General features: G+C 38.2%; 1 protein-coding gene across 3 annotated transcripts in view; it reads left to right on the top strand.

The window, feature by feature from the left end:
* Positions 1-15,547, top strand: part of atrx (ATRX chromatin remodeler) — a 352,828-nt gene that overhangs the window by 274,957 nt on the left and 62,324 nt on the right. The gene's annotated exons all lie outside the window — the stretch shown is intronic.

Consider the following 15,547-nt stretch of genomic DNA (forward strand, 5'->3'; position numbering starts at 1 on the left):
AGAGAATGGTGGAGCAGGGAGTTTAGGACAGGACAGGTTTTGATCTATGCATGGAGGAACAAACAACTGTGTAGAAATAAAAATGCATAGTAATGTAAATTCTAAGCCAATTTTTAAATATAGAAGGAGTAACACATTTAAAATAGCTTGCCTTAATGCTAGAATAAAGTAAGTGAGTTGGAGCTGTATGTAGCTGAGTATAATTATGATATTATAGCAATAACGGAAGCCTGACTAAATAACAAAGATGGGGATGAGTTTAACATAGAGGGATACATATTTTTTAGGAATGATAGACAGAACAGTAAAGGAGGTGCGGTTGCTGTTTATGTCAAACAGGGTTTAAATGCAAGTCCTCTTCAGTTGGATGATGAGCCCCATCTTAGTGAGGACATGTGGCTTCACCTGGAAAATATTAGGGAAAGAGGTCTTATTTTAGGAGTGTGTTATAGACCACACAATTCAGACAGTAATTTCAATACACATGCTTTTTAGTAATATCAAAAAGGCAAGTTTACAGGGAGCTATTATAGTCATGGGGGACTTTAACTATCCTAATATTAACTGGGATAACCCTGCAGATGGAGGAGCACAGGAGTTTATAGAAGTAAACAGTGACTGTTTTTTAAGACAGTATGTTAAAGCACCAACATGAGAAGAAGCTTGTCTGGATTTAGTATTTTGTAATAATTAAGATAGAATTGATGGTATAGAGGTGATTGAACCACTAGGGTCAAGTGATCATAATATAATACAGTTCTCAGTATTTTGTAAGAGTGTAGATACAAAAGACTAAAATTGTTAAGTTAAACTCTAATAGGGCAGATTTTGACCAGATGCAACAAAGTCTAATTAGGATACACTGGGATAAGCTTTTAATTAAGTGTGGTGACAGTTGAGGAGCAGCAGAACAGGTTTAAAAATGGTTTACATGTAATGCAGGACAGATACATACTTACATTTGGAATTAATAGGAAATTAAAAAAAAAAAACAAACTCCACAGTGGATTAATAAAGATTTAAAAAAGTAGCTTTAAAGGAAAAATCTGCTTTATAAGGCATATAAAACTAACTGCAAAGTGAATCGTAGAGTGTATGAGAATATGAGGGCAACCACTAAGAAGGATATCAGGGAGGCTAAAAGACAGTTAGAGAGGAATATAGCAGATAAGTTGAAAGAAGACCGTACAAGATTCTTTCAGTATTTTGGTAGTAAAAGAACAGCATCAGAAATAGTAAGGGGAATTAAAAGATACAGACAATGAAATAGCGGATGTTCTAAACTTACATTTTTCTGAGGTCTTCACAAGTGATGAAGTGTATAACCTCCCAGAGGTAAATGGGACTACTAAGGAGGTACGGAGGGATTTGGAAATTGTAGAGGGAGAAGTGCTGCTCAGATTAAATAGGCTGAAATCAAACAAATCACCAGGATCAGCTAATATTTAACCTCAAGTTCTTAAGGAGGCTAGCAAGTACATATACTGTATAAATCCTTGACATATTTTTAGGAAGTCTCTGCGGTTTGAAAAATGGTAAATGTCATCCCATTATATGAAAAGGGTGACAGGGCAGATCCAAGAAAGTATCGGCCAATAAGCTTAACATGCATCACAGAAAAACTAATGGAAGGATAAGATTGAGCAACACCTAGCAATGACAGGAGTTATTAGGAACAGTCAGCATGGGTTCAGAAGAGGGAAGTCGTGTTTTACTAACATGCTGGAATTCTGTGAGGAGGCAACAAAAGGATACAATCAGAGTTTAGCATAGGAAATTATTCATCTTGAGTTTCAGAAAGCATTTGATAAGGTACCACATGAGAGGTTGGGCATCAAACTAAGAGAAGTGGGAGTTCAGGGTGATGTTTTTAGATGGGTGTAGAATTGGCTCAGACACAGGAAGCAGAGGGTGATGGTGCGAGGAACCTCATCAGGATTGGCTGATGTTAAGAGTGGTATTCCGTAGGGGTCAATGCTTGGCCGCTTATATATTTTTAATATATAAATGATTTGATAGGAATATAAGTAACAAGCTGGTTAAGTTTGCAGATGATACCAAGATAGGTGGATTAGCAGATAATTTGGAATTCGCTATATCATTACAGAAGGATTTGGATAGCATACAGGCTTGAGTAGGTTTGTGGCAGATGAAATTTAATGTCAGTAAATGTAAATATTACACATGGGAAGTACAAATGTGAGGTTGTTTACACAATGGATGGTTGGAAAATCAAGATTATACCTTATGATTTAGGAGTCATATTGGACTGTAAGCTATCGACTTACTGACAGTGTTCAGAAGCCATTAAGAAGGCAACAGAATGTTAGGTCATATAGCATGATGTGTGGAGTACAAGTCCAAGAAGGTTATGCTCAAGCTTTATAGTGCACTTGTGAGGCCTCATCTGGAGTACTGTGTGCAATTTTGGTCTCCAGGCTACAAAAGGGACATAGAAGCACTAGAAAAGGTCCAGCGAAGAGCAAACTAGGCTGATTCCAGGGCTACAGGGGTTGAATTATGAGGAAACATTAAAAGAGCTGAGCCAATGCAGTTTAAGTAAAAGAAGATTAAGAAGTGACATGATTGAAGTGTTTAAAATTATGAAGGGAAATAGTACAGTAGATCAAGACTGTCATTTTAAAATTAGTTCATCAAGAACACAGGGATGCAGTTGGAAACTTAAGGGTAAATTTTGTACAAACATTAGGAAGTGTTTCTTTACACAAAGAACAATAGACACTTGGAAAAAGCTACCTAGTGTGGAGGGCCGTAAGACTTTAGGGACTTTCAAAATTTGACTTGATGTTTTTTTGGAACAAATAAGTGGATAGGACTGGTAAGCTTTATTGGGCTGAATGGCCTGTTCTCGTCTAGATTGTTCTAATGTTCTAAAAACCAAGGAACTCATTCTGGACAGCACAGAACCAGTTCTTCTGTACATCCAGAGAGACCATGTGGAAAAGGGTGCACACCTTCAAATTTCTTGGGTCCAACATCTCGGAGAACTTTTCCTGGTCTGAGAATGATAGATAGATAGTCAACCATCAAGAGCATCCTGGCATACTGCATCAAAGTATGGTACGCTAGATGCACGGCAAAGGACAATAAGGCTCTGGAGACCGTCAAACTCAGCACAAAAAAATCATAGGCCCTCACTGGAAGACATTGCCCGGTCCCACTGTCTCACCAAAGCCACAAATATCTTTAAGGATCCTACACAATGCATACCATCTTCAGAACTTTGATGATGAACAGATCTCAAAATATTATTCAATTTTACATGTTTTTGCTTTAAAATATGTTTTAAATTCCTTTTTGCATATTGCAGTTAACAAGAAAACTGGAGACACCCATGATATCTTGTATTCTGGCTTTGTTGTCTTGATGTCTCCAGTATATTTATGACTATTTTGTCAAGAGAATTATCTGCATTAAACAAAAAAGTACAAAAGGTAGAAAGTGAAAAGCACTGGCATATGCAAAATATGAAGGTGTGTGCAAAAAGAGTACAGTAGCTAAAATTGCAAAGTTAAAGAGAATTGCTAGTTGACACATTTTTCAATCACTTTTGCCGATATATTTTGCGATGTAGTGGCATTCAGAGATTAGGAGGATTAATTTACTGTAAAGTGTGTCTTTGTTTGTTACACACCAGTGCAGGATTTGTCTGTATATTTTCAGTGTGTTTTGTGAAAATGAGCAACATTAAAAGTAAGACAAAATCTAGCTCTTCGTAGAATATCAGAGGGAATAAATATACTCATGCATAAATAGTACATCACGAACATAGTGTAAATCCAGCTGTGGGAAAGAGGAGTACTCCAGAATAAATTAAATTTATACTATCTAATTCAAACAAGTCATTTTGATCAGGATTTGACAGCAACAGGCTTGTTTCACATTAGCACTGTTGCATATGTAAAGTATATAAATATATAATTAAAAAATAAAAGAAATATTAAATGATAGCTAACAAAATGGAACATTATAAAATTGGCACTTCTGTGATGTACATTTTAGATTTAGCATTTTGGGGACTTGCCTGTGATCTGTTGAGAGCTGCATAATAGGGAAGATTGCCCAGAAGCAGTATGTTCTGACTTAAGTGTATAGTTCACCATCACTAGCACTTCTTGCTTTTTATTTGTGCTGCCCCATAATGTTGCCTCCTCTTGTATTGTGCAAATCTTACCCTATTTAGGTTTTAGCCTTGTATATTTCTGGCCTGCTGCAGTGGATGCATTGGTGGGTTTGGGTTAATCTTAAATCAAAACAGGAGAGCTTTGCCACTCCTTCTGGTGAGTGTTAGACTCAAGTCAGTAGTAAATGTATTGACTACTGTTTGTGGATGGTAATTCACAGATAACATTAAGGCATAACTCTTTAGACAGGTTAAAGGGATTATTACCTTAATAATTCTGCTCTGGGAGATATGAATACATATATCAATATATTTGTGTCCCTAAATCAGAGGTGGCTGCACAAAGCTTTATATCTTAGAAGTAAAAACATTAGATGTTTTTACAAAGTGGGAAATATGGGTATATATTTTAATTTATGATGTTCAATGTACAAAAAGGACATAAACACCCGAGAGATGGTCTACAGAAGACTGTTGGATATGATCTGTGAGGAATTGTTAATGCAGCTGAATTATCATTAAGTGTTCCGGAGGTCATTTGATGGACCTTTTTAAAATTATAAGAGAGCTAGTAACATAGATGAGAGCTGTTACTATAACATTAATTCTTAAATAAGAACTGTTTAAAACTCATATGGAGATTAGAATATTTTAAAACATTTATGGAAAATACTGTTTAATACTGTTTACAGATTCTTCATTTTACTATTGGCATAATTTCCACAGACATCATTTCATTTTCTTATTCCATATTTCCAGGAGGGGTTTCCTAACCAAAGTTTGGACAGTTAAAATTCCCAATTAATTATCACATCTACGTCGTCATATTTCTGTTTTAATTACATATGCTATTATACAAATTATTTAGAATTTGGTGTGCTGTAGATAACTGTAATCATAAAGTCTCTAGTCTTATTTCCTTCTGACATGACCCACAGTGATTTTGGAGAGTTCCCCTTTTCAAGTTTGAATTGTTTTGTTTGTATGGGTTTTCTCCAAGTATTCCAGTTTTTCTCACAAATACCAAAGATAAGTATCTTAAGTTGGTTGAAGAGTCTAATTTGACCTGGCGTGAGTAAGTGTGGGGTTATAAATGTGTCTTGCCTGGCATTCATTTAGACTATTGCCCCTGCTTGCTGAACGAAACTTGCTTAATGGATGAAAATTTAAATATACAATACTTGAACTTCTAAAATCATTTAAAAGTCGGCCGATATTATATAGACCTTATATCAGGTTTTGGCTAAGGCATTGGAATTCAGACCTTGAGGTTGTGGGTTCATATCCCACTACTGATATTGTGTGACCATGTGCTTGTGTGTATTTCAGAGCAGTATACAAAGTTTTCATTAAGAGCTCTAATGATCATATACACAGAATAAAGGAGAAAGCATGTACTGCCTTCAGTTTAAGACAACTTTCTTTATGTTAAGCACATTGCAAAGTAAAACCAAAACTGTATTAATTTAATACTTGATTCAATAAGTCCTTTACACATTATTTAATGAATGAACACTACAACATGCATGTAATGTTTCTTCATTGCCATTTACCTGTATGAAGTATGTTTTATCTAGATGGGCACCAACATAAAATTTACCAAGGGTAATTTAGGATGCTACCAAGATTGTGATCCAGATTTTTCGCTTCTGTTGTGTAATTGGTAAATAAATTCATTTTGGCATATGTATGTATATATTGATTTCACTTACCTGAATAATTGTTTTCATATTAGTTAATAAATTGAATAACTGAGGTATTTAAAGCTAATGTTCCATTTTGCAGTGTCATAAAAATATATGTGGTACAGTGTAGAAATGCTTCTATAACTGTTAGTGTATATAATACTTATTTTCAAAGACATTTTCAAATCTAATTTAACTCGAACTCTATCGCGGATTTTAAAGTGTAAGCATGATGTTTTGCTGGTTCGCGAATTTATGGTACATGCTTCCTCAGTTGCTTTGCCCAGTTGATTTCATACAAGGGACGCTATTGCAAGATGGCTGAGAAGCTACCCAATCAAAGCACGTATTACATATTAAATAAAACTCCTCAATGATATACGATATGCTACCTGGATTGCCATCTCAAACTGGGATCTGAGTGCTCTGCCTTGCAGCAGGTGATGTATCAGGACCATATCAGTTCAGATCCCCAACAGGCTTAACCCCATTGGCTCTCCGACAGTTTTGACTTTTCCAGGGATGAGGCTCCCAAGGGCTTTCCCCCATCACTTCATAATGCAGGCAGCCCTCCTATGGGCGGTTGCAGCAGAGCTACTCCCATGGATAGCAGAAAGGAGTCCTGTCTGCCGTTTCAAAGCTGTGTGAAGTTTATATGGTGGTTGGAGTGCCAATCCTGCCGCCAACCCCTAAGATTTTCCTGTAAGTTGGAAAACCGCTTACATGCCCAGATTCAGTTTATTGTCATACCCAGGACATCTGTAAAGGGAAGGGTGATCACCTGGATTTCAGCAGCTACAGGTGGTAATTCTGCCATCTGCGCTGGATAAGATCCTTGTTAGTGTCATCCTCAGTGAGATCCATGATCACTTGGTCACCTAGTAGCAACCGGAGCAGTCTGGTTTAATGCCTAAGAAGTCTACTATTAACTGAATCCTGGCACTGAGGGTTTTCATGGAACACAAATGCAAATGTTGGCAGAGTTTTTTGGTAGCCCTGTGGGACATCTTGAGCCTTCGTGGGACCTAAACCCCCAATTGTTCCTGGATATCAAGGCCAGCCTATATACTGGCACTGTGAGTACTGTGCAGAGTGAGTGCGTTTTTCATCAGGGGTGTTTTCTTGTTCCTACTCTGTTCAGTGCTTGCAAGGACTGTGTGTTCGGCAGGGTCATGGGGTCCAGCAGCTGTGTGGGATCTGTTGGTGAAGAAAGAATTCACTGATCTTGACTTTGCTGTCAATGCTGTGATCTTCGCAGAGTAACTGGATGCTCTGATTGTGGCTTTCGAGAGACTGAGTGAGGAGTGCAAGTGTCTGAGCTTGAGAGTATCCTGGGTAAAAACCAAGGTCCAGGCTTTTAATGACATCTTGGGCATAGCCATCAGCAGTGTGTCTATCTGCGGAGAAAATGTCAACGTTGTTGATAGGTTCACTTACCTCAGCAGTGACATTTCCTTTGAAGTCAGTAGGCGGATTGGGAGAGCATGAAGTCGCTGGAAATGGGGTGTGTGGTGCTCCCGTTATCTTTGCAAAAGGACAAAGATTCAAGTCTTTAGAGTCCTGGTGCTTTTTGTTTTGCTATATAGTTGCGAGACATGGACAATATCAAGTGACATGAGAAGAAGACTGAACTCCTTCGGTACTGTGTCTCTTTTGAGAATACTTCGTTGATGCTGCTTTCACTTTGTGTCATACAAGCGGTTGCTCAATGAGTACTGAATGAGGCACATTACCTGCATTGTGAAGGAGTATAAGTTACAGCACTGCAGCCATGTGGAGATTTGCTGAGGGTGATCCAACTCACAGTATCATTGTTGAGGATGCGAGTGGCTGAACCAGGCCAAGGGGACAACCATGTAATACCTGGCTCTGGCAGATATATGGTCATTTCTGTGGGTGAGGTGGGTCTGGACTTTGTGTCTGCCTGGGGCTGTTGTGCGATGGGTGCAGCAATGCACTGTGCCAGTGCAAGCTCCCTGACTCGACCCAAACAAGATGATTCAATCCATTTCTAGGCAGTAATTTGAACAAATTCATTCAGCATTTGGATCGCACTATCATCTTTAACACTAGAATTACCAAAGCCTACAAAAAAACTCATAAACCTGGCCCACCTTAAATCCCTTTGCACCTCTCCATCAACGTCTTTTGTCTTGTGAATGTGTCGATAAGCACAAGCGGCAAGCTATACCATCCTCCCTGCCGCTGCAGAAAGGCCAAGAAGTTCTCCCAGTTTAAGCCTTGATTATCCTGGAGTGAAGTGCTGGAGTTTTAGAGGAGAAATAAAAGATCATTATTTGGAATACATACATTTCATGTGTGTTCTGTGTCTACAACAATCTATGTAAACACATTGTTAAAACAGAAAAGTTTTTCATGTTTTAGTAATAAATGACAAAATGTCGACATGAACTATATAATGTGTGAAGGCTGAAGTCCAAATATTAAACACTTTCACAAAAGGTACAATTGAAATACGACAGCTTCTGTGATGCAGAGTTAGGAACTGCTGACTTGTAATCAAAAAGCTGTGGGTTCGATTCTGGGTACTGTGGAAATTTGCCATTTTGAGTAGTGAGCTGCTCTTATTGTTAATATTATACAATAAAAACATACATTTGATTTGCGTCTGTAACTGCTGGTGTAAATGTATAGTACTTGTAAAGGTTATCAATTTTTTTTTTTTTCACTTTTATTCTCTCAGTTACAATCACGATACAGCCCCCCAGAGATCTGACGCTGTTAGTTTTTATTTGAAGGTGGGAATAAGTATAGATGTGAGTGGGGTTTTGAGACAGTGGAACTGGAAATTCTCTGATCTGGAGGGATAAAAGCTGATACGCAAGTTTTATTGAGTTTTCCTGCTCATGCTGATGGTCACCTTATGGTCCTTGATGTCAAAGCTGCACTAACAAAAAACAGAGGCATAAGTATACAGTGTTCCCTCCTCGATCGCGGGGATTGCGTTCATGAACCCCCCACGAAAGGTGAAAATCCGCAAAGTAAAAACCATATGTTCATATGGTTATTTTTATATATTTTAAGCCCTTATAAACTCTCCCCCACTCTTATAAACATTTCCCGCAGTTATACAGCATAAACCCTTTGTATTCGCTTAGATATTAGGTAAGATTCATTGAAATTATGTATGTAAACACACTGTTTATATACAGTAAAACCTAAATATTATTTTAAAGATATCGAGTGTCTCCGATATCACATATGTTACAGCCATTATGATAGACAGGCCACCAGCAATAAATACGTACAATGCAAGAAAAATTGTATACGGTAAAATGTGTGTACAGTGACACTAAACTTACTTAGTACATGTATGTAGAAAATTAATTATGGTTACTCACCATCAATGACACAACGACTTGTCAGATAACAATGTGTTTAATTTTACTGCACAACAAAGGAGAGCGTTATAGCTCTTCTGAAGGAGCCTCTTCAGACGACTGTGTAGCACCGCCGTTGTACTTCTTCCGGCTGTCTTAATCCAAATCCCTAAAGCACATTCCATCCAGACTACCGCCTTATTACGTCCACTTACAATTCGTTTTGTGCCCTGGTTAAAGGACACTGCAGCCGTAGATCTTATATTCTTCTCCTTCTTTTTAATGGCATAATGATGTCCTACAGCGGTGTAGCTGTTCCCTTCCTTCAACACATCCAAAACTTTTACCTTTTCGGCAATCGTTAGCATCTTCCGTTGGCGCTTGGGCACAACCCCTGAAGCCGTAACAGGAGTAGATCATTTTGGAGCCAAAACGAAAGGCTTGGCTATGCACAAAGATAAACACAAAAGAGCACAAAAGTTAACTCTTTACATAGCAAAACACGTTGATGCTGAATGAGTGAGACAAGACTTCCTGGTTAACGCAGCGGAATCGAATTTGGCGCAACGTCACTGAGCCAATCGGCACACAGGAAGTTAACTGCGTGCTCTGATTGGGTAGCTTCTCAGCCATCCACCAATAGCGTCCCTTGTATGAAATCAACTGGGCAAACCAACTGAGGAATCATGTACCTGAAGTAAAAAGACCCATTGTCCGCAGAAACCCGCTTAGCAGCGAACAATACGTGCTATATATTTAGATATGCTTACATATAAAATCTGCAATAGAGTGAAGCCGTGAAAGTTGAAGCGCGATATAACGAGGGATTACTGTTTTTGATATTTGGAATAATTAATTTTATGACATGTATAGTACATTTCAGAAAACATTGTGGCATATTCATTCGCATGCCTTCTTGGAGGCTTGTGAGATAGCTCTTTTGACAGTAGTGATCGTCGTGCTACCAGCTGAGAACAGGAATATTCAATATATCCAAGTTTATGTTCGTAAGATTCTCTTCCATACTCAGTTGTTGTCAGCATAAGATAGCCATAGATCCACAATGCTCACCCTGTGGCATCTCAGAAGTTCTCAGCTCTTCTGACAAAGCATTTGTGACAGGCTGAAGCTTGGGTCTGTGTTGACAGCAGCATATCTTCAATTAATCTTTCAAAATCCGTTTAAAAACTATTGCTACAATTTACAATCCAGTGGCCAAATCTTAACATTATTAATTAGCAGCATTCATTAAAAAAGGAAAGTTTAGCAAACTGCAATGGAACATTAATTTTAATTTCCTGATGTTTGGTGCTTACCCTAAAGCCAGCAAACACAGAAAGGGTTATGTTAAAGCAAATTTTTTTACCGTCCAGTCACTGTGCACTAACAGTTAAAAAATTGTTGAATATACAGTACATCAACAGAGATGCTGATATACTGTGGTATTATGTGCTAGCTTGACTACCTAAAAGACTGTTTGGAGTTCTTGTCTGCACATAACATTGTAAGCAGATGTACAGCGAAGAGAGTAACCAAATGCATCCCTGGCCTAAAGGTTATACAGCATCTCACTCCAATAGATTCAAGGAGTTAAAAGCGAACACAGTGAAGAAGATGAATGTAGGTCTTCAGAATTCTTGAAGATATAAATATATTTTGTCTATCACACAAACCCCAAAATAGTGACCAAAATTAAACCTAAGTTCATACAATATAGATAGAACATTAGCTCCTGTCGCTCTCTAAGCAAATATTGTTACAGTTCTGCCTTTGTCCAGAGATGGCTCCATAAGTTTTATGACCTTAGTCTTGGAAAGTCTTTCTCCCATGGTGCAACTGGGACCTTTTCATGAATAAGATCAAACACAGGTGCGTAGAGTGCGACAGGAGCTTCCACCTGCAGCTAAAATCATTTGCATACTGAAGTAGCATTGCTTGTGTGCTTTGTTAGCATGCCCGTGTCGATCAAATACAGGAAGCTTTGCAGTCTATGACTTTACGCTATAGGAAAATAAGTAAATAAATCTAGGAAAACAAATTTCGATGTTACTTTAATATAAGTAACATATACATGTTTTTCATATAAAGACCATCACAAAGCATAATTGCAAACAGAACTTTTCACAATACCTTGATTCAATCCCAAGACCTCTTATGAGTCAGCAGTTCTTACCGCTGCACCACCCAAGCAGTTGTCAGCATCATACTCTATCCCGATTTCGTTTTCTATGGTTATGTTCTTGAATGACATGAGAAGAAGACTGAACTCCTTCGGTACTGTGTCTCTTTGGAGAATACTTCGTTGATGCTGCTTTCACTTTGTGTCATACAAGCGGTTGCTCACTGAGTCCTGAATGAGGCACATTACCTGCATTGTGAAGGAGTATAAGTTACAGCACTGCAGCCATGTGGAGATTTGCTGAGGGTGATCCAACTCACAGTATCATTGTTGAGGATGCGAGTGGCTGAACCAGGCCAAGGGGACAACCATGTAACACCTGGCTCTGGCAGATATATGGTCATTTCTGTGGGTGAGGTGGGTCTGGACTTTGTGTCTGCCTTGGGCTGTTGTGCGATGGGTGCAGCAATGCACTGTGCCAGTGCAAGCTCCCTGACTCGACCCAAACAAGATGATTCAATCCATTTCTAGGCAGTAATTTGAACAAATTCATTCAGCATTTGGATCGCACTATCATCTTTAACACTAGAATTACCAAAGCCTACAAAAAAACTCATAAACCTGGCTCACCTTAAATCCCTTTGCACCTCTCCATCAATCCCTATCCCGATTTCGTTTTCTATGGTTATGTTTTTGAATGAAAGTGCACTTGTTTTGTTATACTTTTGTGAAAGGGTTTATTTGATATTTGGACTTTAGTCTTCACACATTATACACTTCATGTCTCCATTTATGGTATAAATTTATACTTGTAAAAGTTAGCTTTTTTCAGTTTTATTTTCTCAATTATGATCTAAATATCCCCCCACCTCTCCTGATCTGACTCTAAGTAACAGTGCCAGCGAAAATTCACACCCAATCTGACGCTATTCGTTTTCAAATAATATTGCATTAGTGCGATAATGTTTTCTGATTGGTACTATTCAGGTCATAAAATGATTTCTTATATACCTATGTCTGTTTTTTTTTTTTTGTTTGTTTTTGTTTGACATCATACACCATAAGGTGCATACTAATTCTACATCAGCAGGGACACTCAATAAAACTGAATAAAAAAAATAGTGACAGTGAGATACAAAGAAGGCAGATTCACCACTGTTTGTGTGTCCGCTTTTATCCCTCCAGATCAAAGAATGTCCAGTTCCATTGCCTCAAAACACTACTCACATCTACAGTTACAGTGGGATGCAAAAGTTTGGGCAACCTTGTTAATAGTCATTGTTTTCCTGTATAAATCGTTGGTTGTTACGATAAAAAATGTCAGTTAAATATATCGTAAAGGAGACACACACAGTGATATTTGAGAAGTGAAATGAAGTTTATTGGATTTACAGAAAGTGTGCAATAATTGTTCAAACAAAATCAGGCAGGTGCATTAATTTGGGCACCACAAAAAAGAAATGAAATCAATATTTAGTAGATCCGCCTTTTGCAGAAATTACACCCTCTAAACGCTTCCTGTAGGTTCCATTGAGAGTCTGGATTGTGGTTGAAGGTATTTTGGACCATTCTAAACATCTCTAGTTCATTCAGGTTTGATGGCTTCCGAGCATGGACAGCTCTCTTTAACTCACACCACAGATTTTCAATTATATTCATGTCTGGGGACTGAGATGGCCATTCCAGAACGTTGTACTCGTTCCTCTGCATGAATGCCTTAGTGGATTTTGAGCAGTGTTTCGGGTCGTTGTCTTGTTGAAAGATCCAGCCCCGGCGCAGCTTCAGCTTTGTCACTGATACCTGGACATTGGTCTCCAGAATCTGCTGATACTGAGTGGAATCCATCCGTCCCTCAACTTTGACAAGATTCCCAGTCCCTGCACTAGCCACACAGCCCCACAGCATGATGGAACCACCACCATATTTTACTGTAGGTAGCAGGTGTTTTTCTTTTTTGTATTCTTTTTCCTCCATGCATAACGCCCCTTGTTATGCCCAAATAACTCAATTTTAGTTTCATCAGTTCACCACACCTTATTCCAAAATGAAGCTGGCTTGTCCAAATGTGCTGGAGCATACCTCAAGCGGCTCTGTTTGTGCTGTGGGTGGAGAAAAGGCTTCCTCTGCATCACTCTCGCATACAGCATCTCCTTGTGTAAAGTGCGCTGAATGGTTGAACGATACACAGTGACTCCACCTGCTGCAAGATGATGTTGTAGGTCTTTGGTGCTGGTCTGTGGGTTGACTCTGACTGTTCTCACCATTCGTCGCTTCTGTCTATCTGAAATCTTTCTTGGTCTGCCACTTAGAGCCTTAACTTGAACTGAGCCCGTGGTCTTCCATTTCCTCAATATGTTCCTAACTGTGGAAACAGACAGCTTAAATCTCTGGGACAGCTTTCTGTATCCTTCCCCTAAACCATGATGGTGAACAATCTTTGTCTTCAGGTCATTTGAGAGTTGTTTTGTGACCCCCATGTTGCTACTCTTCAGAGAAAATTAAAGGAGGAGGGAAACTTACAATTGACTCCCTTAAATACTCTTTCTCATTATAGGATTCACCTGTGTATGTAGGTCAGGGGTCACTGAGCTTACCAAGCCAATTTGAGTTCCAATAATTAGTTCTAAAAATTTTGGAATCAATAAAATGACAACGGTGCCCAAATTTATGCACCTACCTGATTTTGTTTGAACAATTATTGCACACTTTCTGTAAATCCAATAAACTTCATTTCACTTCTCAAATATCACTGTGTGTGTCTCCTATATGATATATTTAACTGACATTTTTTATCGTAACAACCAACAATTTATACAGGAAAATAATGACTATTAACAAGGTTGCCCAAACTTTTGCATCCCACTGTATTTCCAGTTTCAAATAAAAACTAACAGGTTCGGATCCCTAGGGCGGAAATATGTATCCTGATTGTAAGTGAGAGAATAAAGTGAAAAAAAGGTAACTTTTACAAGTACAGTACTATAAATGTACACGGTTTGTTGCAGATGCAAACCAAATGTGTGTGTGTACTGTATGATATTAACAATAAGAAGAGCTCACTCCTGAAAACAGTAAATATAGGAGACAGTCAAGATCGAACCAGGGACTTTTGATTATAAGTCGGCAAATCTTACTGATATGACACGGAAGCTGTTGTATCGTTCTTGAACCTTTTGTGAAAGTGTTTATTTGATCTTTGGACTGCAGGCTTTACACATTCTATAGTTTATGCCTACATTTTGTAACATTTATTACTAAAGTATAAAAAAGTTTCTGTTTTAACAATGTGTTTACACAGATGACTGTAGAAATGGAACACACATGAAATGCATGTGTTCCAAATAATTATCTATTATTTCCACTCTTAAAACTCCAGCAGTTCACTCCCAGATAATCAAACAAGGCATGAGCTGGGAGAGCTTAGTGAACGTTCTGCGACGGTGGGGGATGGAATAGCAGGCTGCTTGTCTTAATCGGCACATTTACAGGACAAAAGACACTGCCGGAGAGGTACAAACAGATTTAAGGTGGGCCGGATTTACAAGTTTTCTCGTAGGCTCTGGTAATTCCAGTGTTAAACATGGTGAACGATCTCTCTCCTTCACAGTTGCACATGATGTAGTGTTCAAATGTAAACAGAGTCTTCTGTAGATTCACGGAGAATCATTTTTGCATAGTTAATTCAGTTAAGTTAAAATTCTCTCTCTCACTCTCCGCCAATAAACTTTTGCTCCCATTTACAGTAAGTGTGCTTCATCCAGTCTAATACTTTTATGCTTCTGTCTCTCTTTTTTGATCACATGCACATAGAAAAAAGCCAGAGCTCCTATTGGCATCTTAAAATAGATCAAGTATCTCTTTTACATAGCTGAGCTCTTGTAGTATAGCTTGATCATTCACACCTCTCAGGTTTCTGATTTGTTGCACATGTAGTAATACTTTTTCTGTATCATGGACGCATTATTGTTTTGAAATTATTTGTATTGAAATTGTAGTTCTTCCCCAAAATAAAGGGTTTTAACATACTTATTTTTAGACATGAGTAAAATTAACTTACTTAATAGCCACAAGAAGGAATCTGTTACCTATTTCAAGACTTTTTGTGTTTATTAATTGAATCAGTAAATGGATATTACATTAAAACCAAAAGGTAGTGTACAGTAGATATACACTAGCTATTTAATGTCAATCTAATACTTCATCCCTGAATTAAAGGAGAAGAAAAGGAGACATTGTTTTCACAAAAAGAGACAAAGTG

The sequence above is a fragment of the Polypterus senegalus genome, chromosome 10 (genome assembly GCF_016835505.1).
Source record: "Polypterus senegalus isolate Bchr_013 chromosome 10, ASM1683550v1, whole genome shotgun sequence".
Lineage (NCBI taxonomy): Eukaryota > Metazoa > Chordata > Cladistia > Polypteriformes > Polypteridae > Polypterus > Polypterus senegalus.